The sequence below is a fragment of the Rhincodon typus genome, chromosome 8 (genome assembly GCF_021869965.1).
Source record: "Rhincodon typus isolate 14 chromosome 8, sRhiTyp1.1, whole genome shotgun sequence".
Classification (NCBI taxonomy): domain Eukaryota; kingdom Metazoa; phylum Chordata; class Chondrichthyes; order Orectolobiformes; family Rhincodontidae; genus Rhincodon; species Rhincodon typus.
The window spans coordinates 23,526,433-23,553,823 of NC_063339.1; the positions used below are offsets into that span (position 1 = coordinate 23,526,433).

The following is a 27,391-nucleotide window of genomic DNA, read 5'->3' on the forward strand; positions in this document are numbered from 1 at the left end:
GGATGAACACAGCAGGCCAAGCAGCATCATAGGAGCAGAAAGGCTGACGTTTCGGGCCTAGACCCTTCATCAGAAAAGGTGCTTGGCCTGCTGTGTTCATCCAGCCCTGCACCTTGTTGTCTCGGATTCTCCAGCATCTGCAGTTCCTACTATCTCTGTACCAGAGGTTTTGTTCACTCTGAGAGCTGGATCTGAGGAAGCCAGAGCAGTATCAAATACTATGCATAAGTAAATAAAGGGTGACTTGCTGACGGAATATCAGCCTCTGTGGAGTTATTTCACAGTGAAGAGGCAAAATTAATGGCTGTTTACTGAAATGCATGTATAATTTACAACAAAATAAATGAGTTAACAGCAAAAGTAGTAGGCAATGGCTTTCATCTTATAACCATTACTGAGTTGCATTGTTTTAAGATCGAAACTGGGAGCTAAATATTCAGGATTTTGTGAATTTTCGAAAGGGTCGGTAGAAAAAGAGGGTAGTGTTAAATCAAGATAGAACAGTCTGCTAAGAAACTACCTTGGATTAGAAGATGAAGAATTCATATGGGTAGAGGTAGGGAATAATAAAGGGAAAAATACACTGGTTGGACTACTCTATTGGCCCCATAACAGTAGCTGTTGTGTAGGACAGAGAATAAATCAGGAGATAGTGAGTGCATGTTAAAAAATACAGTACATTATTTGTGAGCGATCTGGTAATAAGACAATAATCCATGGTTTTGGGATGGAAAACTAGCATGGTTAGAGAGCTGAATAACTAATAGAAAGCAAAAAATTGGGATAAGGTGACCTTTTCGGGATATATTGTAACTAATGGTGGAGAGGGGCATAGATCACTGCTGGGGCCATAATTAATTACAACATATATTTTAATGACCTTGGTGAGAGAAGTGAATGTACTATCCCTCAGTTTGCAGATAACACAAAAATAGTTGAAAGGCAAGTGGTGAGAATGGAACTTAGAGTGTGCTGAAAGATATAGACAGGTTAAATGAGTGTGTAAAAACTTGTCAGATGTAATATGTGAGGCTGTGTATTTTAGCAGGAAGAATGGAGGACATGGTTATTAGTTAGATGAAGAAAAACTGCAGAAAGCTGCAGCCAAGTGGGATTTTGGGGGGAGAGTGGTGGGGGGCGGTGCGGGGTGGGGTGTCCTTGTACATAAGTCACAAACAGTGAGCATCCAAGATCAGCAGGTAATAGGAAGGTGAATGGAATGTTGACCTTTATTTCAAACGGAATGGAATATGAGAATAGGGAAATCTTGCTAACGCTGTAAAAGGTACTAGTTTGAAAATACCTGAAACTATGAATTGTTTTGGCCCCCTTATCTAAGGGAATATACTGGCATTAGAGACTGTCCAGGGGAGGCTCAATAGGCTGAACCCAGGCATGGAGGGATTTTCTTATGGGGGAGTTTGAATAGATTGAGCTTGTACTCACTGGAGTTTAGAAGGAAGACCAGTCATTTTATTAAAATATATAAAACACATAGGAAGCCTGTCAGCGGAAATGTAGAAAGACTGTTTTCTCTTTTGGATATTCTAGGACCAGAGGGCATAATCTCAAAATAAGGAGTCACACATATAAGTCAGAGATGAGGAGGTCTTTCTTCTCTCAGAGGATGGTAAATCTGTGAAATTCTTTACCTCAGAGGATTATAGAGACTGGATCATTAAGTTTATTCAAGAATGAAACAGACACATTTTAATCAGTAAAGATTTTAAGAGTTATGGGGAAAAGGCAAGAAAGTGAAGTTGAAGATTATCAGATCAGGCATGGCCTCATTGAATGACAAATTTGATGGGCCTACTTATGTTTCTATATCTTATGTGCATAAGACAGTGCTTCAAGACATTGTAACACATACATGGGCATGGAAGTCAAACATTATTAAGAAATGAAATTAAACCCTGGGTGAAAAATGTTTCCTTTCCCATGTTTGTCTTGGGAAATAATGACAAGAAACTTTTATTATTCCTGATTTAGCCCAAGAAAATTAAAACTACAATCACCTTCCATAGACACAAGCTGAGCATGGATTGGAGTGTATTTAACTTGAGCTGGACATAAACGAAGAGGCAGTAGACTGGTCTTTGGCTATGTACTGAGCCTGATGCCCCAAGTGTAGGAGAATTGGCCAGTCAAACAATATCATTTGTTTTTCGCTCTGACCAAATTTAAATTTCACCTCCAAAACTATATTGGCTATGTATCAATCTGACTGTTTAAGAATAGAAATGCCCACAAAGGATGCACATTTTTGTTTGTGTAAATTTCAATGAACAATTATCATCTGAAACCAACTTAAACTTTTTGGTACAGAGCTTCTCGAACTGTGGGTCATGACCCTAAGTGGGTCGGCAGCCAGAATTTGGAGTTTGCGAGGTCCGTAGCTGCAATGGTTGCTATGGAGCTCCAACCAAGTCCAAACAGGTCAAAAAAGGCCCCTTTCAATCATGCAAGTTTTGTTAATCGTGGGCGTGGCCTAATTGCTCCTTTTGCTAGGTCTGAATGCTGTCCTATAAAAATGTCATGAAAAGGTAGTTCTTTTTATTTTAAAACCCTATGATTCAATCGTTTTCCCTCCTGCTGGTCTCACAACCTTCGCTACCTCCTTTCATACTAATAGATACCTACCTCCCCTGAGACATCTTCATCTCCATAGGTATCTTTCTCTCCAACAGAAGTCTCCTCTTCCCGAACATACTTCTCCCAAACACACATCTCTTCTCACACAAAATTAATAAATCAGATGTTAAACAGCCAAAACCTTCAAGAGTCAAATGATGTTATGAAATTACACAAAGTAGTCAAACTCATAGAATCCCTACAGTGTGGAAACAGGCCCTTCAGCCCAACAGGTCCACAATGACTCTCAGAGCATCGCACCCAGACCCATCTCCCTACAACCTACCTAATCTACACATCCCTGAACACTATGCACAATTTAGCATGGCCAATCAACCTAGCCTGCACATCTTTAGACTGTGGGAGGAAACCAGAGCACCTGGAGAAAACCCACACAGACACAGGGAGAATGGCAAACTCCACATAGACGGTCGCCCAAGGGTGGAATTTAACCCAGGTCCCTGGCGCTGTGAGGCAGCAGTGCTAACCACTGAGCCACCAAGTTCCATGGTAAGCACTATTTTTAATTTTGTGCAGAGCGCAACCAATGTCATTCACTGGAATAAAGTCACTATGTACAACAAATGGAGTTATTGAACCCCACTCAGCTCAGCGTATGCTCTGAGACCATCTCTTCCTCCATTGGCATTCTTGTCCCCACTGACATCTTTGCCACATCCCAAAGTTATCCACCCCCATCATAATTGTTTCTGTGCCCCACAGACATTTCTCTTCCCTATCACTACAGGCGTCCACCCACCCTCCCAGGTGCCTCTCTTTCTCACAGGCATTACTCCTGCCCTCAAAAGGCATTCTCTCACCTTACACTCGCAGAGGCATTTCCACGTACCCCTCTCTGTCCTCTCTCCGCTTTCTGCTCTAACAGGCATTCTACCTGCTGTCACAGGTCTGGGGTCTGGCAACTTTCTGAAACTAAAATAGTGTCAGGATGAGAAAACATTGAGCAACCGCTGATTTAATAGATAGAGAAGAGTCAGGTTCATTCACAAGTATGATCTAGACCTGCCTGGGTCTTCCCAGTAAATAGAGGCCCACATAAATCCAGAGTGAATATGCATCATAGAAAGTTACATCACAGAACGAGATCATTCAGCTCACTGTGCCTATGGTAGGTCTTTGAAAGAGTAGTCCATAACGCTGTGCCGACCTGACTTATCCAAACCTGGGTGGTGGAGAAGTGCTACAGCTGATTCCTACTCCCGATCTCTCAACTGTTCAATACATGACTGTCAGGTGAGAAGAAGACTGTGCAAGGTTGTGGTCTTTCCCTTGTCCAATAACCGGCAAGTGATTTCCTGCCTTGCAATGCAATGCCACCTGCCCCAAGTAAAAACTTCCCAAAGTCAACCTGAAATGCAGTGTTTTTTTTTGGGTGGGTTCCCATCCTGTTTGCGCCTGTCTAGGCTGGGAAATGGCAAGTTGTATGAGAGATGGTTAAGACGCCTTGAGGAAAGGAACATTTCAGGCAGCAATGAATGGCAAAGTGCAAATGTTGGGGAAGGTGACTTTAGACGCAATTAACTCCCTACCCCAACTTATGAGAAAGCTGGCCGAATCAAGCACTAATTGCTGTCCAATGAGACTCTTGCCCATTTAGGAGCCTTGCTACTTATATCCTACCCCATCTGAGGTCAGTCAGAGGCCAGAAGCCTCAAGGACTTGAACAGTATCACTGGAGGCCCAGGATATACAGCTGTAAGGACTTGGACTGACATGCAGTAAGACACTTTGCAGCCGTCTCGCAGAATAGGGGTTCTGCGAAGAGGGAGATCAGAGGGAAGTATGGGTCCTATTGCCCCAACCCAACAGGTAGGTCAGCTCAGTTTGCCCATCGGAAAAGTAGCCACTTTTCCCCATCTGCTATGAGGGAATGTAAGAAGGCAGTGTCATTCATTGGTGGTGGGGTGAGAAGATTGCTCCTGGACTTTCTCACCTGGAACTTAATTTGCTCCAGTGGTGGGAAAGGAGCCAGTATCTCTCCAGGGCCAACCTACCCAATTAATTGCCCTACCTGCCCTCCTTCCTTGCCACCTCCAGGAGGGAAAAATCACACCCATAATGACTAAATCCAATTGGGATCTGTTGTAACATTTGAAATATTGCCTACTCTTATAACCCCCTGAACTTTTGTGTAATATAAGTTACTTCCTGCATTGCCAAGACAATAACGATGCAAAACAGGATGTATGAGACCAAGAGATAACAAGGTGTAGAGCTGGATGAACACAGCAGGCCAAGCAGCATCAGAGGAGCAGGAAGGCTGACGTTTCGGGCCTAGACCCTTCTTCAGAAATGGGGGAGGGGAAGGGGGTTCTGAAATAAATAGGGACAGAGGGGGAGGCAGATAGAAGATGGATAGAGGAGAAGATAGGTGGCGAGGAGACAGACCGGTCAAAGAGGCGGGGATGGAGCCAGTAAAGGTGAGTGTAGGTGGGGAGTTAGGAAGGTGATAGGTCAGTCCAGGGAGGACGGACAGGTCAAGGGAGCGGGCTGAGGTTAGTAGGTAGGAAATGGGGGTGGGGCTTGAGGTGGGAGGAGGGGATAGGTGGGAGGAAGGACAGGTTAGGGAGGCGGGGACAAGCTGGACTGGTTTTGGGATGCGGTAGGGGGAGGGGAGATTTTGAAGCTTGTGAAGTCCACATTGATACCATTGGGCTGCAGGGTTCCCAAGCAGAATATGAGGTGCTGTTCCTGCGACCTTCTGCAGTGCCACAACGATGCCACCTGGAGGCCCAGGATGGACATGTCGTCTGAGGAATGGGAGGGGGAGTTGAAATGGCTCGCGACTTGGAGGTGCAGTTGTTTAGTGCGAACCAAGCGTAGGTGTTCTGCCAAGCGGTCCCCAAGCCTCCACTTGGTTTCCCCGATGTAGAGGAGGCCACAACGGGAACAGCGGATACAGTATACCAATTAGCAGATGTGCAGGTGAACATCTGCTTGATGTGGAAAGTCTTTTTGGGGCCTGGGATGGGGATGAGGGAGGAGGTGTAGGGGCGGTTGCAGGGAAAAGTGCCGGGTGTGGTGCGGCTGGAGGGGAGTGTGGAGCGGACAAGGGATTCCCAGAGAGAGTGGTCCCTCCAGAAAGCAGATAAGGTGGGAAGACCAAGTTGTTGTTACCACCTCATTGAAATGAAGCTGCACATATTTGGCATTTGTTCCAGCCTCCAACAGAAATTACCCTTACGGAGCCATTACAGACATCTTCTTTCAAAGATCAAGCATGGTTTCCAAGATCAAATAAATTTTCTACCCATTAATCAGGCAAGAAGATTACAAAATATCATGCTGTCTAAAGCAGTTAACTGAGTGGGCAGAATTTGTGTATGTTTGTCAGACTTGTAGTATTATAATTTGACAAGCTTTCCATTGAATCATTAAGGGGATGTTTAAATCACAAATATAAATTTGGTTTGGCAGGAGCTATATTTCCTAACATTCGAATAAGCCTTTAACAGCTTGGGAAAGGGACTGGTGCACTGATCCGATCATTTAATGCAGCTCGGAATTTCCCACAGGGAAAATGTCATCCACTTTTAGTTTAATAATCCCACATGTCATAAAACTGAACACATATTCTGAGCTTTGGGTTTCACTGCAGCTTGGTTTCTCAGGCTACCATCATAAATAACATGAAAGGGTTTTCTCCTGTTGATTCTCTGACCTGTTGGCAATGCTGTGTTATAATGCTGGTAAGTGTGGTCCATCAAAATTCTAACTTCCAGCATCTGATTGTTATACCTGAGATTCTTCATGGACTAAAATAGTTTTTAAAAAAGGAATAATTCTGACCTGAAATGGATGCGGTGATCACCTGAACACAAATTGAAGCAAGTCCCATGTGGAATAAGTGAAAATATATGCACTCAAGCTGCCATTTGATTGAAAGATGTTTAAACCAAGCAACTGTGTCGGATATTAAGATACTCAGATCTGTACCTTCTGTTTCATTAACACGTGATAATTTCACATACTGGGAGTTGAAAGGTTTGCCTGCAAGTTATCCAGCATGGAAAGACTATGGAGCCAGAGTCAGAAATGCATACTGAGATATATTTCAACAGTTGGTTTTCAGCAGCAGAGCAGAGAGAATGAACATGGATTGGTAACAGCAAGAACTGAAAGCCTTTCTCTCTTCCTGTGTCTCTCATCATCATCTCAGAACTCAGCACCCAATACAAAAGCAAATTAGAGAACAACCATTTACCAAAGCTTGAAGATAACTGCGGACTTCACTGTTGATGATACCTGTCAACAATTAATCAACTGTGGTTTTGGGTTAAAAATCTAACACCTCAAGGACTCTAAGGACTTTTAAATTGTATAACCTTCATTCTTCCTATCTGTTCCAGACACTCTCCCTTTTAAATTTATTAGCTGTCTTTGTGTATGTGCTTGATGTTGTGTCTTTATTATTTCTTTTCTGAGGATTAATAGGAAATAAAACTCTTCTTTCTTTCTCTCAGGAAAACTTTGTGATTGGCTCCTTCATTTTGATCTAGTTAACTGCAACTTTCATTGACATGTGATAAAGCTGTGTGCTACAAGAAATTCAAATATTTTGTTGTAACCAAAAAATAAGAAAGCCAAATAACTCTTCCTCATCTGGCCGTAACAAGTCTTTTGTTTTAAAGAGTGTGGCTATAATTTTAAATTCATTCACTACACACTGGGTCGAATCTTTTCACAATGGCGAGTGTTCTGACTGTGGGACTGGAGGTGAGGAAGAATTCTAGTTGGAGATGCCACGCTATCAACTGGCAGCCAAACAAGCAACTACACACAAATGAGAGGCCCAGTCACTTGCTCACCGGGAGTTGGCAGCCTCCTGGACACACCAGCAGTATCACTCTGCCTATCTGTGAAGAAGACTTTGGACTGGAACTGCTTCTGCCCACTCCCCACCTGCAATGCTTGGACCCTTGGTGCTGCAAGCTATCATCCGTCAGTCACCTTAACCTTCCATCATCCTCAGCTCTCCCTCTTCACCGTAACACTGCCATACACCAGTGCCATTGATCCAACAATCTATCAATCTATTGCTGCACCCTCATCCCCAGCGGCCATCATTCTCAACCCTCCATCTATTGTGCCTGACCTGCTGTCGATTCTCCTAACCTCATATTGACTTGTCCTCAATCATGCTGGATCTCCCCTGATTTAAGATCAAGCTGTCTTTGGAAGAGATTGACCTTCCCTCTGTCATCCAGCTCCCACCGTCTGTCCCTCTGCTCCCCCGTGATTTTTCTTCTGGCTGTCACTCACTCAATCTCTCTCAGGCAGCCAAACCTTGAGCTCAGTACGTGACAAAAAAATGCAGAGAATTGTGGCGTATTATTAATCCATCACAACCTTCCTTCTCACCTTTCATTCTACCAGTGGCAAACTGACATTTCACCTCCTGCCAAACTGAGTGCCTTGTTTGCCTTATTTCCTGCTCCCAGGAGTTTTACTAAATTCTGCCCACTGCAACTTTTGCTGCCTATAATTATGTCATCAAACATGAAACTTATGCAGTAATACCTTCTTGCATATGTTAGAAACAAATCAATACATTCCTCCAAGGTTATTATTTGTTGAAAGATGCCTGCCCTTTTAAAAAACACAGTTGTCTCTTCCACATTGTCCTACATCAAACATCTGTGTCGCTTTGGTTCATTTATTTCATGATCAATGTTTTGAGTGGGCTCCCTAAAGACATCTATAACCATACATCAGATATTTATTCAGAAAAAAACAATCAATCAATCATTATATGTGCTCATTTCAGGTTGAGCTAGATATCATCACTCTAATATATTAAACAACACTCATAGCAAGATCCGGGCAACATTTCTACACTGGATATCTGTGCCCAAAGAACAAAAACAGAAATTGCTGGAAAGGCTCAGCAGGTCCGACAGCATCCATGGAGAGAAATCAGAGTTAACGTTTCGGGTTCAGTGAGCCTTCCTCAGAACCAGACCCAAAACGTTTACCGATTTCTCTCTACAGATGCTGCCACACCTGCTAAGCCTTTCCTACAATTTCTGTTTTTGTTTCTGATTTCCAACATACAAAGTTCTTTCAGTTTCTATCTGTGCTCCAGGGATGGATTGAAGGATTTACCCTCATTCAGGCCTTTGCTGACAATTACCATTGTAATAGTAATTGTAATAGAACTGGGTGAGTCTCCCTTATTCAACCCTTTAAAAACTTGAGGCAGAACTCTGCTGTGTCTTTATGCCTGTGTCATAATTCACAGCAAATCCCATTCCACAATCACTTCTGTACTTGCTTGCCTATATTGGCCTTGATTTTAAAGCTCTCATTCTTTTTTTTCAAATTCCTTTTTGTTTGGCTAGTCCCTTTCTCTGCAATCTGCTCCAGCCCTGCAACCCTCTGACATATCTGCACTCCTCTCATTCCAAGTCTTTGGTGCATCTCCAATTATAGTCATTCCAACATTGGTTGCCACAGCATCAAGTTGCCTAGGTGCCAAACTCTGGAATTCCCTCCTTACACCTCTCCAAATCTCTAACTTTTTCTTTCCCCTTTTAAGATATGCCTTAAAATGTACCTCTTTGACCAAACTTTTGTCATCCCATTTAATACCTTCTCGTGTGACTTAGTGCCATACTTGAGTTTCGTAATGCTCCTCCAAAGCACCTTGGGAAGTTTTATTATGTTAAAGACACTATATAAATATAAGTTATTGTATTAAATTTGTTGCCAAATGTGCTTTTCAAGAGCAACAGCCCACCTCTGCCTTGAGGGTTTCCATCTGTGTCCTTATTTGGATAATTGGCTGATAATAGCTTTTTGAAATAGATCATTGTGAGCTGTTCAAAATACAGCTTTCTGATTGTAGCAGTTAAACCTCTTGGAAAACATGAAAAGATGCAAATGAAATGTTCTTAGAATGACATCTTAATAGTAATCAAATTCTAGCCTTTAATACAATGGGCTTTTTGCCAAAGGAGCGTATGCAGGACAGGAAATAGGATACTAAAACAGCCTATATCAGGACTAAGGAAGTGTTCAGATCTGATATGCCAGATGGTTTAATGGAAGAGAAGTACAAGGGGTGTGTGCAATTTAAAAAGTATCTTTATACATAAAACAATTCTGAAAGCTTGAAGTGGCTTGTTCCAAAAACATTAGCCAGTTGTCCAAATATAGTTATAGATGTAATTTAAAGAAAATGATTTGCATTCGCAGACCACCAATAATATGCAAAAGCCCTAATGAAGTGATGGTTTCTAGGATGCAGCTGATGGCCCAGATTTATTGTGTGTGATAGGGTCATGACAGATCAAGAAGGCTGTGTATAACCCTGCTTCAGCTGTCTGTGAATGCACAGCCATATTTTATGGGGGTGGTCAGGTAACTTTTAAAGGGTGACTGCCTGCTCCAAAAAGCTGAGATAACAAGATGTAGAGCTGGATGAACACAGCAGACCAAGCAACATCAGAGGAGCAGGAAGGCTGACGTTTTGGGCCTACTATCTCTGCTCCAAAAAGCTTTTGGTCAGCTGGAGGGCTGATAGTTCAGCAGTCTCAGCTGTGCCATCAGGAGCAGCAGCCAGTTCTGGGACTTGGAAGAAAAGGATGTAGAGAAGGATGCCACCTTCCCCACTGGCTAAGTGGGGACTGGGGTGAGGTGGGAGAATACCACCACAATGAGCCTTTGTATCCACTAAAGGTGGTCATGGAGGCAGCTCTGGAGATTTGAAGGTTATTCACTACCTCTGCCAACTCACTCCACATGGCGACCAACTTAAGTCATAAAAGGACACCATATTCCCAAATAGCTAATTGGGAACTAGGAGACAAATGGCACCATTACCACAGTGACAGACTCTTTCCCTATGGGCTCACTTAGAGTTGTAGAGAACTTACGACATGCGGGACGATAGCATCTCCAAAACTTTGAGCTCACTTCCTGCTGCCACTACTGCCTCATGCCTTTTGTGTGTAAATCACCAGGGTGTGATGTTGAGGCCATGCTGGACCCTTGAGAAATTAAAGGAGGACTTTCTGGTACCAAACTGTTGCAGTTGACCATTCTGACAAAAGGTGGCAAGAGCAACTAGAGATGGGCAATAAATGCTGGCCAGCCAGTGACACCCATGTTCCAGGAGTTTATAAAAAAAATCTCTGTCGCACCTCTAGCAACCTGCTGACAACTGTAGCTTTGTTTCCACCCCATATAATTTACTCCTGTATTAGAAAATTCCGGAAAGGGCAGCAGTCTTTCCTCACTGATCCTCTCCCACTACATGCACAGTGAAGGGTGACTCCTGGTTGGCAGTGCTTGGCTGAGTTTCAAAAATAGCACTGGTGCCAGGAATTCTGGGAGATCGTGGTGGTGGCAAGTACAGCTGCCTCTGGCAAGGGGGAAGGTAAGATGAACAGGGCACGATAGAGGCACAGTGCACAGCTAATCAATGAGATAGCAAGAACTGAAGTAGGGTCCCGACCCAAAACTTCAACTTTCCTGCTCCTCCAATGCTGCCCAGCCTGCTGTGTTCTTCCAGCTCCACACTTTGTTATTACAGCTAATCAAAGTAGTTTCAAAGAATAGAATGAGTTGGGTGATTAACCATGATTGTATTGGAAGGCAGAGAAGGCTCAAAGGGCTTAATGACCCATTGTTGTTCGAATTTTCTATGTTTTCATTTTCTAAATCTCGATCAGGCTGAAAGAGAGAAATTCTCCATGAAACTTGCTAAAATTGTCACTGATAAAATTCAGCCCTTATTAACTTTAACTGTAACAACAAACTTATTCATTAAAAATTCAAATACATTATTTTTTTCAATTGGAAGAGTAGTTTTTTTCTCACTAACATGGGTTTGACATTTAGTCTTTTATGCTTTTGTTCACCCTTGTCAAAGTGTCTATGTAGGAACCAGTAGAACACACAAAACACTATCTTTTGTTTGTGTTACTGAGGAGGTAATGTGAATAATAGTCGCACTGTTCTATGCCAACATCATCTATCAATGGATCTCTACATTCCTAATAGCAACAAAATTGGCACTTCAATATTTCTCATTTACTTGGAGATGCCAAGCTTGTTGTGCTCTTTGGCTGTGTATGCTCTGCATCAAGTGGAAGAACAAATGTTCCATTATGATGGAGGGTTCCTGATGATGAAGCATCCAGAATCAGTAAATCAACTTGCATCTCTTTCCCTGATTGTTGATGTCATATTCTAGACATCAGTTTGTTAGATGATCTAGTGGCATGACTGTTGACAACTATATTTAACAATAAGTACAGGAAGATGGGCAGACAACTAATGATTTCTTATTTTTAAAAAGGAAGATGGAACGAGTCCAGGGAATAATCGACCAATTAGTTTAATTTCAATTATACTGAAGATAATGGAATCCTTGATGGTTAATGTAACAAAAAATATCTAGAAACTAAAAATATCATAATGAGTGGACAACACAAATTCCAAATTAGATGGTTGTGCTTGACCTATCTTTCTGTATTCTTTCAGGAACTAACAGTAAGGTCAGGTAAGAGTAGAGTGGTAGAATTAATATTTTTGGATACCAAAAGAGCTTTCAGAAGGCATTACTTAGACATATGACGCAAGTCAGAACAGGGGATATATAGCAGCTTGAATACCAAAATAAAGTTGGCAAAAAGTGAATGGTGATGTTTCAGTGAAGAATTATTATTGTTTATCATTAACTAAAACTTATTGGAACTCAGGAATTGGAAGCAGAATCTCATAATTTGTTAATGGCAGCAAATGGAGGGATATAGATGATTGAAAAGAAGACTGTAACAAACTGCAGGAAAACATTAATGAGCTTGGTGGTGAAATTGAGCAGGAGGAGAGAAGCCATAATTGTCCTGGAGCCCAGGAGACGCTTAAGGACCAGCCCCAAAAGGAAATGGAGGCAGCTTGGTTAGTGACTGCATTTTCCCATGACATCTACATATCACAACATCCACCTCTCATTCATCTCCCGCCACACATTGCATCCATCCCTAACACTTAGTACTCACGCATAAATCTTTAAAATGATGGGGCAGGACTCAGATGCAAGAGTCCTATTAGTACAGCCACTTGAAATTAGTGCAGAGTTCAAACAGATCCTATTTTGGCTGTTGTATGGGCCTTAACCTTTGGTTTGGGAGTAGATTTAAACACTCTTCAGGATGAATAAGGTCTGCTAAGAGTCACAATCTGGATTTTTAATCCTCTGCTCCATAAAAATAAAAAAACATGTTTAATTATTCAACGAGTTAGAAACAAACACGATCTATTGGACTGGTTTGATTGACAAGCCATCTGGTGTTGTTTAGATAAGAAAACTTCCACCAGTTCCAATCAAGTTTTTTTTGACATTTACCAAGTGCCCAGTTATAGGAAGGATATTATCAAGCTGGAGAGGGGTCAGAAGAGATTTACCAAGATGTATGGAAAGTTTGAGTTATAAAGAAAAGCTGAATAGGCTGGGATTTTTTTCACTGGAGCATAGGAGGTTGAGAGGCGACCTTGTTGAAGTTTATAAAATAATGAGAGGTATAGATAGGGTTACTGGAAATTGCCTTTTCCCTAAGATGGGGGATTTCAAGATTAGGGGGCACATTTTTAAGGTGAAAGGAGAGAGATTTTAAAATACATGAGGGGCAAATTTTTGACACAGAGGGTGGTTCACGAGTGGAATGAACTTCCTGAGGAAGTGGTAAATGTGGGTTCTATTACAATGTTTAAAAGCCATTTGGATAAGTACATGAATAGGGACGGTTTGGAGGGATATGGGCTAGGGCAGGCAGGTGGGACTAGTTTGGTTTGGGATCATGTTCAGCATGGACTGGTTGGACTGAAGGGTCTGTTTCCATACTGTATGATTCTATGACTGTATGACTGTTTGCTGTTATTAGGCATTAGGAAAGCCTGGCTGAGTTTGAACACCTATCTCAGTGTGGGTCTTGATTTCAGAAAATGTGGCAAGCTACCCACTTTGGTAGCAAAACTCAGGCCCCTAATATCAAATGTCCACAGGTGATTGCATATTTGCGACATCTCAGATACTGATGCAGTCCATGCCCAAATGCAGTAATATCTGGACAATATCCAGGATTAGGCTGACAATTGACAAGTAACAATCACATCACAAGTGTTAGGCAATGACCATCTCCAACAAGACAGAATCTAAACATTGCCACTTGACATTCAATAGTATCGCCTTCACTGAATCCTCTATCGACATCTTGAGGTTACCTTTGACCTGAAACTGAACTGGACTTATCATAAAAATAATGTGGCTACAAGAGCAAGTCAGAGGTTAGGAACTTGCAGTAAGTAATTCACCTCTGACTTTGCATCAAAAAGGCAAAATTCAGCAGTGTGATGGAAATTGTTTCCTTGCCTAAATGAGCACAGCTCCAACAGAATTCAAGAGCTTGACCCTACCCAAGATAAAGCAGCACAGTTGATTGGCACAGCATCCACAAACATTCATTCACTCCACCACTGACACAGAGTAGCAGCAGTGTGTACCATCTATAAGATGCACTGCAGAAATTCACTAAGGCTCCTTTGACAGCATCTTCCAAACCGATGACCTCACCACCTAGATGGACAAGGCCAACATGGGAACACCACCAGCTGCAAGTTCCTCTCCAAGCTACACACCATCCTGGCTTAGAAATATATCCAAACCATTCCATCTGTGTCCTTGGGTCAAAATTCTGTAACTCCCACCCTAACAGGATTATGGGCCTACCTACACCAAATGGACTGTATTGGTTCAAGAGGGATCTAACATGACACCAGGGTTGCAAGCAGTCTGATTCAGCCTCAGACCGTTGCCAGGGAGAGGGATTGAGTTAGTTGTGAGCAATTGGTGTTTGTTTCAGGAATCAAAGTTGGCTTTGTTTCTCACAGTGTTTAGTTGGAGGAAATTTTTGCTAAGTCAGGACCACGCATTACAGGAATTGTTTGCAACCACAGTTCTTGCATTTCCGCTCTGTTACGCACACCTCTGACTGGATACGAAGTTACAACCGCAAAACATGCAAGAACTTAGAACAGTTGATTGTATAACAATCAGACAAAGACAAGCCATGCCCCTAACTTTTACCAGTGTGACATGGTTTCCATTTCTCACAGCTTCCAGTGGGCTATTTAAGTTATATTTGCAAGGCTATGGGCAGAGCGGGAGTGATTAAATGTTTATTACAAGGAGCCATCATGACAAGATGAGCCAAATATCCATTTTTTGCTGTATGATGCGATGATGAAACAAAAGCTATGACAATATTTTGATAGCACACCTATTCTTTCCCAAGTACACATAGCTACTCTGTTTCAAAAATGCTCAATAATATTTTACGTCAGTAAGGCTTTTGACACTTGATATTTCAACATCTGTTCATGTTAATTATGGGTACAGAGATAGAGTTTAATGAATGTGTAGATTAGACTTCGAAGTGATCAGTGGTGTGACTATGATCTTGGCAATTACTCATGAGAATACTCTGCAAGGAGTTCAGCAGCACAGAGTTTTACCACCATTTACTGTTCCTGAATAAGCATTGTTTAAAAGTAACCTTGACATTCAACCTAAAATTGTAATGAAGCTACAAGGAACTTATTTTACAATGATAAAGCCTTGTTTAAGACTTAAGCATAAATTTACCAACTTTGTCGTGCAACCTGAATTTGAGGCAACAATTTAATAGAAACATTTTTTAAAAGGGGTGTTTGAACAAATCCCCCACAATCTCAAATGGCACAAGGATGATCCTTGTAATAAAACGACCCAGAGGTGGAATTCTTGCACTGCAGTGCAGCTCAAGCTGCATTTCGTTCCCTTTCTGTCTGTTGTGAATGTTACTTTACCATGACTATTTATCATGTCAGTTCATGGAATATATTGAACTACTTTACAAACATGAAGTTTATGTTCAGGTTTTGAGATGCAAGAAAATATGTCTGATAATAAATAGGCCTGACTAATGTTGGAAAAATCTTGCATACATCCCTAAGGCTGTATTTATCACACAACATAAAACTGAGATAATACTATAATAATTTGCTGGATTCATATTTGAGTAAAAACAATTTGAGTGGTATGAGTTTGTGATCCAGATTATATCTGAATAGTCACTGCTCAAAACCCCCACAAGGTAAACTGTAGAATAGTCACATACTGTACCCATGTTTCCATTACCCAGCACCTCCCTCAAGCTTGCATAGAATTAGATTCAATCCACAGCATGCTTGACTTCAGGCACCATTTGCCAACTATGGAAAAACAAATAATTTTACATGCGTGCGGAACCATAGATGACCTTTTATGAAGAAGTTCATCTCATAGTCCAAGCCTGTTTCTTTGCCAGCTAATACAATGTCAGAGTTTCTCTTACCAGAATAATTCTTCCACTTGCAGCCCCCTGTGCTTTGCTGTTATAATGATCTGCATTCAATTAACCCACACCAAACCAAGAAGCAAAACAATATCATGATACATTTGGAGAAATTTAAACTCTCCTTTAATGTTAAGCCTTGAGACTGTCTAATAGTTTCAACAATGGAAAACACAAAATTGATAAAGAAACTAGGACAGATTTTAATTCTTCAGCATAAAATCAGGACTATTTTCAGGAATTTCCAAGTGGGAGGCCCAGTCAAACTTAATGTTTTGAGTGCACACACAGCAAGGTGTTCAACATGAGGGTTTATTGAAGTGATCATAGGATGTCTGCCTTCAGGGTTTGGGCCTCATGGGGGAAGTTACATGACCAAAGCAGGCTCGGAAGGACATTTGTACATGATTGCATTTCAATCTAAACATCCATATTTCATGGAAAAAAATGGAAAAAAATGCATTATTATCATGTACTTTTTTGCATTATCCAGCTTCTTACTTCTCCAAATTAGCTTTTTGGATTCTGTGTTGTGCTCAGGTTGCTTTCAGTTTCTTAGCAAATACCATAAAGTACCTAAAATTAAAAAAATTACCATGATTAACCCCATACAAAATAACAAAGGTTTTGGTACCTGTTAGAACATTTGCTGCTTAGCAAGACCAATTCTGCTCTTTGTCACATTATCTTAGGGTGGGTCTTCCATGAGTGATAGGGCTCCAAGGACCATACATTAATGAGGCACTGCTTTCAGTGGACATCTCATCTCAGTTAAAACCACTATACTGATGTAAGAAAAAAAATTGCTCGATTTTAACTAGCTTTCCACACAGCTTCCATTGAATAGATGGAATGTTAAACCCCTTTGTAATTTGATAGAGGTAAAAGCCAAGTGTGGCAGAAACACAGATACAATATATAACAAGTGATCATTCCAGCACTATTCAGTTTATGCCCTTGGAAAGTTTGAACCCGAAAATGCTCTGACTCAAATCATGAAGATTAAATGAGATATACTTATGCCCTCATATGGAATAGGCATAACTTTGCATCACCGTTTTACTCTTATTTGTGCTTAGGAATGACTTTGTTTCTCCTTTTGCTTCATATCTGTCAAGCTTTTTGCCAAACTGTACCTGCAAATGTAATCTTCCTATGTATTAGAGTTGCCACACTGCCTGATTGATGGTGCAATGTTAATGCACTTGGATAAAACTGCTCCGCACTATTTAAATTAAGTCATTATCCTTACAAAATACTTGGTCTGTCCCAATCTGGACTCAGTTCCAGTTACACTCAGTCAGTTTGTGATGTTTTAGAAATAGAAATATAATTAGCTTAATTACCAACGCTTGTATGCACAACATATGCCACTTCTTTAAGAAACAAATTGTATTCTGCTCTGCTTGTTGAGATGTACTAATTAATCTTTTTGGTATTGTAGGGCCTAAATAAAATTGCAAGGCTCATTTCACATCTGTTGATGAAGTTGCTTCAAAGCTATTTTCTTCCATCACAAGCCACACTGCTTGATATTACCTCATTCTAGGATATCAGTTACATAAAGAAAGATAGTTGATAGGCCAGATGGTGCTGCAGATCAAATAGTCATCTTTTGCCTGTAAAACTAGGTGAAAATTTTCACTCCTAGTTGAAGATTGAGTAATCTGGGAGTATGAGCAGATAATGTTGTCACTATCCAGAGGTCACAAAATGGCTTGTATGGAAAATTGAATGCATGAGTGGATAATGCTCTGTTGCAATTGAGCTGTGGCATATTGTTGGAGCAAGATAGAGTTGTGGATGTTTGCTCAAAATTCAACTATATCCGTACCTAATAATGCAATGCTTGACACGAAAGAGCTGATTTTCCAGGTATGCATGATTAGCAGGTTGCTTCACATTGTTCATCTTGGGGAACTTGCAACTATACTGTTCAGTGTTTCCTGAGTAAATATTGTCTAATCAACCTGTTATGAGACATTATTACACACCTCTGGAGCAGCTGGGACTTGGACCCAGGCTTCCTGGCAAATTTGGTTGATGGGCAAAGTTTGTTGGTGCCAGCAGACAAAGGTATTCAATTCCCTGCACTTATATCACTCATCACCGTAAACATAAAAGGTCATAAGGACCAAACTTTTCCTGCTACTTTTATGGAATTTTTTTCCAATTGAATGAATAATCAACAGAAGCTATATTTCACATGAGCACATAATAGGTTTGCCAGCAAAGCTGTTGTATTCTAACTCAGTTTATCATTAATCTTGCGAGGAGCTCCCAGTGCATGGATTACACCATTTTCATTGAGACAAAGTGCACTGTAGTAAAACTGTAGAAAACTGAATAGCAATACCATGACAGTAGTTAAGGACCTATGCAACGGTTCAAATTTCTTCTATTCAACATGAACTTTATATTTTTCTTGAGTACTACAACTTAGACTTAGTTATATTGTTAAATTCATGGCGTCAGTTGTACTCTGCCAAGCTCTGCTATGCAATCACAGAATAACATCATTCAAGTGCCAAATGACCATGTCCAAAATAGGGAAAGAGTGGCAGCTACACTGTACAGATAGCCTTAGGGACTGGAGTATGAGGCTGAAAGATCTGAAAGAAAATTGTCCAATTTCCTTCTTAGTCAAAGACAGCGATTAAACAAGAGTTCAAAGGCAGAAATGTAAATATCTTAATCAACATAATCAGGTTAAATAGCTATTCAAGGTTAAAATTAGCATTGCACAAAGCCATTTTAAAAATGCTCAAACAAATTTATTGGTGCTCAGAATTTAACAGCATTGATTCTGGGAGGAGGAGGATGTTACCTCCACGTTCAAAGGTTTAAGGCTAAACCATGTCTCTGCCCATCAACAATCATATGCTCCTCCTGACTACCATTTTGTAGCCCTCTCCCTAATGGAGCTCTTTTTCTCCATTCAGTTGTAGCTTTGTGCTTTACTCCAGCCAAATTCTCAGACAAACTGATTGTGGGCAGGCAATCTGATTTACAGGTAGTGCAGGGCATCCTTAATTTCTTTTCTGTTGGTTTCCCATTCCAAAGATAAGACCAGGCCTAATACGTTGCACATTTTCCATTTACAGTATATACTTCTTTGCTTGTGTGTCCTCACTGTATATCATGCAATAATTGTTTATCAAGGAATTTCTCAAGAGAACTGGCCTGAGGATTATCTGCTTGTACTCCTAGCTTACACATTCTTGGCCTGAGGATTCTGGAAACTGCTGGCTTGGGAATGATAGAAGTCATCCTGGAGGATCTCATCATTCACTGTGCAAGTTGGAGTCTGTAATCCATTTCATAGATTGCTGGGTCAAGTAAAGTGTGTGAAAAGTTACCTTTATGTATAACATATACTATCTCCCACAACCTAACAATATTAGCAGCAAAAATAAATGCAGAATCCCATTCCATCAATGAAATTTGAGGTTAGCCAATATGATGCTGTCCTAACTCATACCAATTTATCCATGACCTTTTTCCTCACTGGCTTACTTTGGCTCCCTCTTAAGCAGCATTCCCACCCTTGTTTTCAAATCCCTCACCTAGAATATCTCTAACATCCTCCCGCCTTTTCTGCTCCAAGATACCTGAACTGAAACGATTCTAACTTTCTGTGAAATTTCAATGTAATTGTTTCACCATTAGTGGCAAAAACAGAAGTTGCTGGAAAAGCTCAGCAGGTCTGGCACCATCTGTGAAGAAAAAATCAGAGTTAACGTTTCGGGTCTGGTGACCCTTCCTCAGAACTGTTTTTATTCCTGATTTACAGCATCCACAGTTCTTTTGGTTTTTGTTCACCATAAGTGGCCTTGGCTTTGACTTCCTAGGCTCTACGCTTTGGAATTCTCTTCTGACGCCTCTCCATTTCACTACCTTTGTTTCCCCCCTAAGAGGGCCCTTTAGACCAATGATGTGGATCAGTGCTAATGTTAGTTTGATGAGACACATGTGAGAATCCTTGAGCAATTTTGCTATTTTACACACACCGATGGCATAGTGGTATGTTCACTAGATTAGTAATCCTGCGACCAAGGTAATTTTCTTGGAACCCGGGTTCAAATCCCACTATGGCAAATATGAAATTAAAAGTCTAATGATAACCATGAAACCACTGTTGTTTGTTGCAAAAACCCACCTTGTTACTCCCCTTTAGAGAAGGAAAAGTGTCATCTTTACCTGGTCTGATGTTGGTGTGAGTCCAGACCCACAGCGGTTAATTCTTAACTGCCCTCTGAAATAGCCAGGTGCCGCATATGGGGCAATGTATGCTGTCCCGCGAGTGAATAAAAACAAATTGCTATTACAGTAAACGTACCTTGACAGCATAGTTCTGTCTAGCAAATGACATAAAGAAATACAACTCTGATCAGTGTGGCATATTGTACGAGATTTATGGTTATTCATTTCATAATATAAATTAATGTTATTAACATGGTTTACCACAACAAACACCATTATCAATTATTACCTCAGCACCTGAAACTCTCCAGATCTCCCTGACTAATATCATCGACAAGTATTTTTACAACCCACACAATAATGTGTCATCAGGAAATTTTATAGATTCAGCCTTCAGCCTCCTACCTAAAGCCCACTTCTGTGTATATTTAAGTTCAATCCTGGGGCACCTCAGCAGGCCTTCCCTCCAATGCAATCGTTTCTGATTGCAATGGATATGTGTCTTCTTTCTTGGTTGGTTTTGAATCCACTTCATTATCTTGTTAATTTTGTAGTTACCTCACATTTACTAAAGAATGAAGTATATTATTTAGCAATGTTTGAAAACTTATTGAATAAATTACTATTAACAGTTATGATGATGGCTGGACATCCTGTTGCTAAACACAGTATATAACATTTATCAGACCCAAGAAGGTAATTTTCCCCCTTATGCCTTTCCTATCCATTCTATCCCCTTATTATTGTGCATACTTAAATTAAGTACCTTGGCTTGCTGTGTTCCAAATAAGTCAATTCTAGACTTTCTATTATTTCCTTAGAACACAAATTCTCTATTGATAGCAACACTATCATGAATTTTTCCCATACCCATTCCAGAGCAGTCACATGTTTCTTTAATGCATTGATCAGAATTGCATGTAGTATTCTAACTATTGTCTAACTTGGGTTTAAGAAAGTTCAAGAATATTCTTCCTGCTTTTATACTCTATGCCTTCGCACTTAAAGGAATGTATCATGTATGTCGTTTTAACTACTTTCCTGCTCCCTTCAGGGATCAGTGGACATGCACTCCTATGACCCTGTGTTCTTCCGCATTTCTCAGTATCTTCCCATACATTGTATATTCCTTTGTTTGCTTTCCTCATTCCATTATCTCACATGTCTCAGGATTAAATTGCACTGGCCACTTCTTTGCCCATTGGACAGCTAAATTTATATTTTACTGCAGGCTACACCTTTGTCTGTCACTGTCACTGTCAATCGCATAGCCAGTTCTTGTGTTATCAGCAGAGTTCTTATTCATGCCCTCTATACATAAATCTAACCTATTGATACATACAACAAAAAACATGGAATCCAGTATTGAATTCTGTAAGCCTTCATTAAAACAACCTCCCAGTCACAAAACTAACAATCAACCATAAACCTTTGCTTTCTGTCAATGCACGAAGTTTTGAGTCACCTTGTCCCTTGTGTTTGGATCACATGGACACTACTTTTAAGGTACTAAGATTAGGCTGACTGGCATGTCATTATTTTGACTATCCCTTGGGTCTATATTAAAAAATGTTATATTTTTAGTAGTCATCTAATCCTTCAGCATTGTGCCTGTAGCCAGCAGGGATTGGAAAATAATTGTCGAAACCTTGAATTTTTCCAATTTTGTTTCCGGTAACAACTTGGCATGCGTTTCATCTGGCCTACTTTCAAACATGCTCTAACCCTTAACATTTCCTTTCTCAGCAATTTAGTATAATCCAATATATCACATTCCTCCTGCTGAATTACAATGTCTGCATTATCCCTCTCTTTTGTGAGAACAGAAGCAATTTTTTCTTTATTTATTTATTCACTCATGGGGCACGGGTGTCCCTATCAAGGCAAGTATTTGCTGCCCATCCCTAACTGAGTGGCTATTCTAGGGGGCAGTGAAGAGTCAAGGATATTGCTGTGTATCTGGAGTCACATGTGGCCTGGACTCGATATGAATGGCAGACTTCCTTACTTAAAGGATATCAGTGAAGGTTTTTACAGCTATTAATGATAGCTGTCATAGTCACTAATACTGAGATTAGCTTTGAATTCCAGATTTATCAATGGAATTGAAATTCCACCAGCCACCGTGGTGGATTTGAACCTAAAGTATTAACACAGCTCCCTGATTAGTAGTCCAGTTACATCACCACTACACCACCGGCACAACCCCTTACTTCACCTGCAAAACTATTCATAAAAAATCAGGGCTGTGGATTCAGACTCCACACTCATTATCTTTTTGGTCTCTGATCTACCCTACTCTTTATAAAGATTTGTCTTTTTATTTTTCGTTTTTTTTTTAAATTGTGGACTGAAATGGGGAAGAACTGTCTTAAAACCAGTGTTTTGAGGGATGGTTTCATAATTGGAAGAGCCAGTAACCTAACAATTATTGTAAGCATTGTGTAAACAGCTACTTGGACAAGAGACAAGTGAAGTGGTTGCAGATGAATTTGAGCTGAGGGGTACTGGGTGCAGATACAGCTGGGTGGCAACAGGGCGTTTATTGGTCTGGTTTCGTGACCAGTTATCGATGAGAGAAGCCTTTTACCTGCCAAGATCTATGTGACTGAGGCTGGGAACAAGATAGAAGTGTTTTGATCTCCACCAGCACTGAAGCTGTCTGTCACTTCTCTAAAGTCAAACCTAATTTTCAATCTGAAGAAAACCAGTTTTTCTTTCCTTCAGCAGTTGTTTAAAGTGTTGTGTTTAAGTGATAAGTCAAAGATTTTTTTCTGAGAGAACCAGCCACCTTGTGTCCCTTGCAAAACCAGTGGAAGCATCCAGTGAAAGTTGACTGAAAAGCAGCATATGGCCAGCATAAGAATCATAAGAATTATCCTAGCATCTCTCCCATGAACAGGAACCTCTGAACTGCCTCCCACCTTTTCGTAGCCTATAACCTACTTTCCCCTGTGTGAGAGTGTGTCTGTGTGTGAGAATGTGTGAGTGTGTTTCTGTGTGTGTGTGTGTGCTTGTTTGTAAGGGGGAGTTTATAAGTAGATTGCAGTTTTAATTAGTAGTGTAACATGTCAATGGTTTATAACTGTTTACCTTTAAGCAGAGTATAATTAGTTTTAATAAATAGTAATTCTTGTTAAGTATGTTTTCTATCAACGTGGGTCTGAAAAATCACTTAAATTGGGGAATGTTACATAGTTACTTTAAAATCTTTAACTTTTGTGTCAGTTCCAAGAATAGTTTGCCTTGATTTCCACCATGCTACCCTACAGTGAGTTGTAGTGTCTTTCCTTAGTTATCATCTTGTTCTTTATGTATTTATAAATCTTTGAGTTTGTTTGATTTTACTTTCCAATATTTTTTATTTTTTTTTGCTTTCTTTACTCCCTTTTGAATTTCAGTTATGTTTTGTGTACTATTAAGCTTTTTTGTACTTTATCCTGTCTCTTTACACAGTGGGGTAGAATCTTCCAAATCCTTGTATGACATAACTATTGGCCAGTTAGTTAGAAAATAGATGAGATGGGCAGAAATGAGATTCTTTATGTCAAGACAGAAAAGTCTAATTTTTATTGATCTTATTCTAGCACTAATGATGTCATCAAAACCTTCAAGCCACAGCCAGAAGCTGCTGCATATTTAATTGACTGATATTATGTTTGGCACAAGGATCACAAAGCTTATTGATGAAGGTCATTTGCCAGTCAAGCCCATTCCCCTTTAGAAATATACAGTTGTAACACAGCAGCATCTAACTGCCTCAGGAAAGACTCAAATTCATAGATTCATACAGTGCAGAAAAAGCCATTTGGCCCATAGAATCTTCACCAACATAACTACCACTAAACGAGTGCTAATCTCAAGTTCCAGCATTTGTCCCATATCCTTGAATGTTATGATATTTGAAGTACTCATCCAAATACTTACAGAACATAGAACAGTACAGCACAGTACAGGCCCTTCGGCCCACGATGTTGTACCGAACTTTTACCCTAAACCTAAGGTCTATCTAACCTCCACCCCTACCTTATACTATCATCCATATGCCTATCTAATAGCCACTTAAATGCCCCTAATGAGGCCGACTCCACTACCCTCTCTGGCAATGCATTCCACGCTTCTACCACTCTCTGAGTAAAGAACATACCTCTGACGTCTCCCCTATATCTACCTCCACTCATTTTAAAACTATGCCCCCTTGTAATAGCTACCTCCACCCTAGGAAAAAGTCTTAAAGTTTTTAAGGTTTCCAGCCTCCACTATCTTCCCATGCAGTGCATTTCAGATTCCCACCATCTGCTAAGTGAGAGAGGTTTTTTTCCCAAATCCCCTCTGCATCTCCTGCCCCTGACCCTATTGACCCCTCAACCAAGGGCAAAAGCTGCTCTCTACTCACCCTGACAATGCCCTTCATAAACTTAGGAAGGATGTTGTGAAACATGAGAGGGTTCAGAAAAGATTTACAAGGATGTTGCTGGGGCTGGAGGGTTTGAGCTACAGGGAGAGGCTGAAGAGGCTGGGGCTATTTTCCCTGGAGCATCGGAGGCTGAGGGGTGACTTTATAGAGGTTTACAAAATTGTGAGGGGCAAAGATATGGTGAAAAACCAAGGTCTTTTCCCTCGGGTGGGGGAGTCCAAAACTAGAGGGCATGGGTTTAAGGTAGGAGGGAAGAGATTTAAAAGGGACATGAGGGGCAACTTTTTCACACAGAGGGTGGTGTGAGTATGGAATAACCTGCCAGAGTAAGTGATGGAGGCTGGTACAATTGCAAAATTTAAAAGGCATCTGGTTGGATTTATGAATAGGAAGTGTTTAGAGGGATATGGGCCAAACGCTGACAAATGGGATTAGATTAATTCAGGATATCTCGTCGGTATGGACAAGTTTGGCCGAAGGGTCTGTTTCCATGGAGAACATCTCTATGACTCTATGACCTCAGTCATGTCCACCCTTAGTTTCTCTCTGTAAACCAAACAATCCAAGCCTGTCTAGTCTCCCCTTACAGCTCAATTTCTCCATCCCAGACAACCTCCTGGTAAACCTCCCCCATAGCACCTCTCGTGCTATCACATCCTTCATTGTAGTGAGGCGACCAGAACTGCACACATACTACAGTTGTGGCCTGACCAACGCTCTGTACGATTACCTCCTTGCTCTTGTACTCTATGCCATGACTGATGAAAGCAAGTGCCCCAAATGCCTTCTTAACTATCCTATTCATATACTCTGTCGACTTCAGAGATCAGTGAATAATTACCTCAAAATTCCTCTGTTCCTCTAAGCTACTCAAAGTCTTGCCATTCATTAAATACTCCCTCATCTTGTTTCTTCTTCCTATCACCTTGCACTGCCACCAGTCTGCCCATTTGATCAACTGATCTATAACTTCCTGTAACCTACAATGACCTTCTTCGCTATTAACCTATTCGCTAAGACACTACCAATTTTGGTGCTATCTGCAACTTTGCATAACATACCCCCCCATTTTCATTTATACCATTTATGTATATAACAAACAACAATTACTGATCCTTATAGTACACCACTGCACACCAGCCTCCAGTCACATAGACAGCCTTCTACAACTACCCTTTGTGCCCTATTACCCGAAACCAGTTTCTGATCCATCTTGCCATGTTTCCCTCAATTCCATTTGCTTTAACCTTCTCAATCAGTCTCCCATGTGGAACCTTTTCAAAAGTTTTGCTAAAATCCATATAAACTGCATCAACTGAATTTCCCTCATCCACACACATTTTCAAAAAAATTCTAACAAATTTGTTAGGCATGACCTCACTCTGACAAAGCCATGCTGATTATTCCTAATTAACCCATGCCTTTCCAAGTAGGGATTAATTCGCTCCTTCAAAATTTTCTCCAGTAGCTTCCCTACCACTGATGCAAGAGTTACGGTCTGCAATTTCCTGCTTCACCTCTATCACCCCTCTTAAAAAGTGGAACCACATTAGCCATCCTCCAGTCCTTTGGCACTTCCCCTGTGGCCAAAAAGATATTAAAAGTTGTGTCAGAGCCCCTGCAATTTCCTGCCAACCCTCCCACAAGCCTGAGATGCATTTCATCTGGGCAAGGGAGTTTGTCTATTTTTAAGCCCAAGAGAGCCTCTAGTACCTCCCCATTTCCTATGTTAAACTGCAAGTTCCTTACAGTCCCTTTTCCTGAATACCATATCTATATTCTCTTTTTCCAGAGTGAAGACCGATGTGAAATATTCATTCAATGCTCATTTATTTAATGCTGTTCCAATATCCTGTGGCTTCATACACAGGTTGTCCCCTTGATCCCCAATGGGCCCTACTCTTTCCCTGGTTACATTGTTTGCATTATTGCAATGAATCTATGTCATTCCTCTCAATTATATTCTGAACAGTTTGATCAAGTGTTCAGGTCTTCTTTTGTTATTCCAGTTTTCTGAGTTGCTATTTGAAGCAATTACAGATCATACATCATGATTTTCTCTCTTCACCAAAACTAAAAGAAATGAGTTACCATGAGATGCAACTCAGCTTTTGTCTACTGCTAGTGGATATAGATCACCTCTCGGTGACTCAATTTTTAATTGCTTCCTCATCTGAGAACTTTCACACAGGTCCCCTAAATCCCAACTACAGCATAAAAAATTATTCAACAAGCTATCTTTGAGATGAATCTCGATGATCAATTTCATTAAACCTGTAAATTAGAAGCAGGTTAATAGGTAATAATATATTTAAATAATAGTTAATTATAAGTTAATAATATATAGAATTATTTCTAGAGAGTAGTCTCCAGGTCTCTTAATATGTAATAATTACTAAGGAACTTCCAGAAACTAAAAATGCTCCTGTAAGACACTAAAACATTAAGGCATTAAATTAATTTACTGTTCTTTACTTAGACTGTTGCTTAATGTCAGACAATGGCTAATATGTTTAGACGTGGATAATATAATCACTGGCAGAGATAATGGGTAAACTAACCAAGAAAGAGACCTTGCCAACTCAAAACACAACGACCACAGTAGGTTTGATTTAGCTTTAGCGTGAGTCTTACGGAACAAAAATTGAACTTCATGTAACAAATTTATGATTATATATGAGTAAGACTCTCATTTTTTTCTTGCTTAACATTTCAACTTGGAGTACAAATTGAGAGA

At 40.5% G+C, this 27,391-nt stretch overlaps 1 protein-coding gene across 2 annotated transcripts in view; it reads left to right on the plus strand.

Annotated features, from left to right (window-relative positions):
• prima1 (proline rich membrane anchor 1) overlaps nt 1-27,391 on the plus strand; it is a 150,203-nt gene that overhangs the window by 98,782 nt on the left and 24,030 nt on the right. The gene's annotated exons all lie outside the window — the stretch shown is intronic.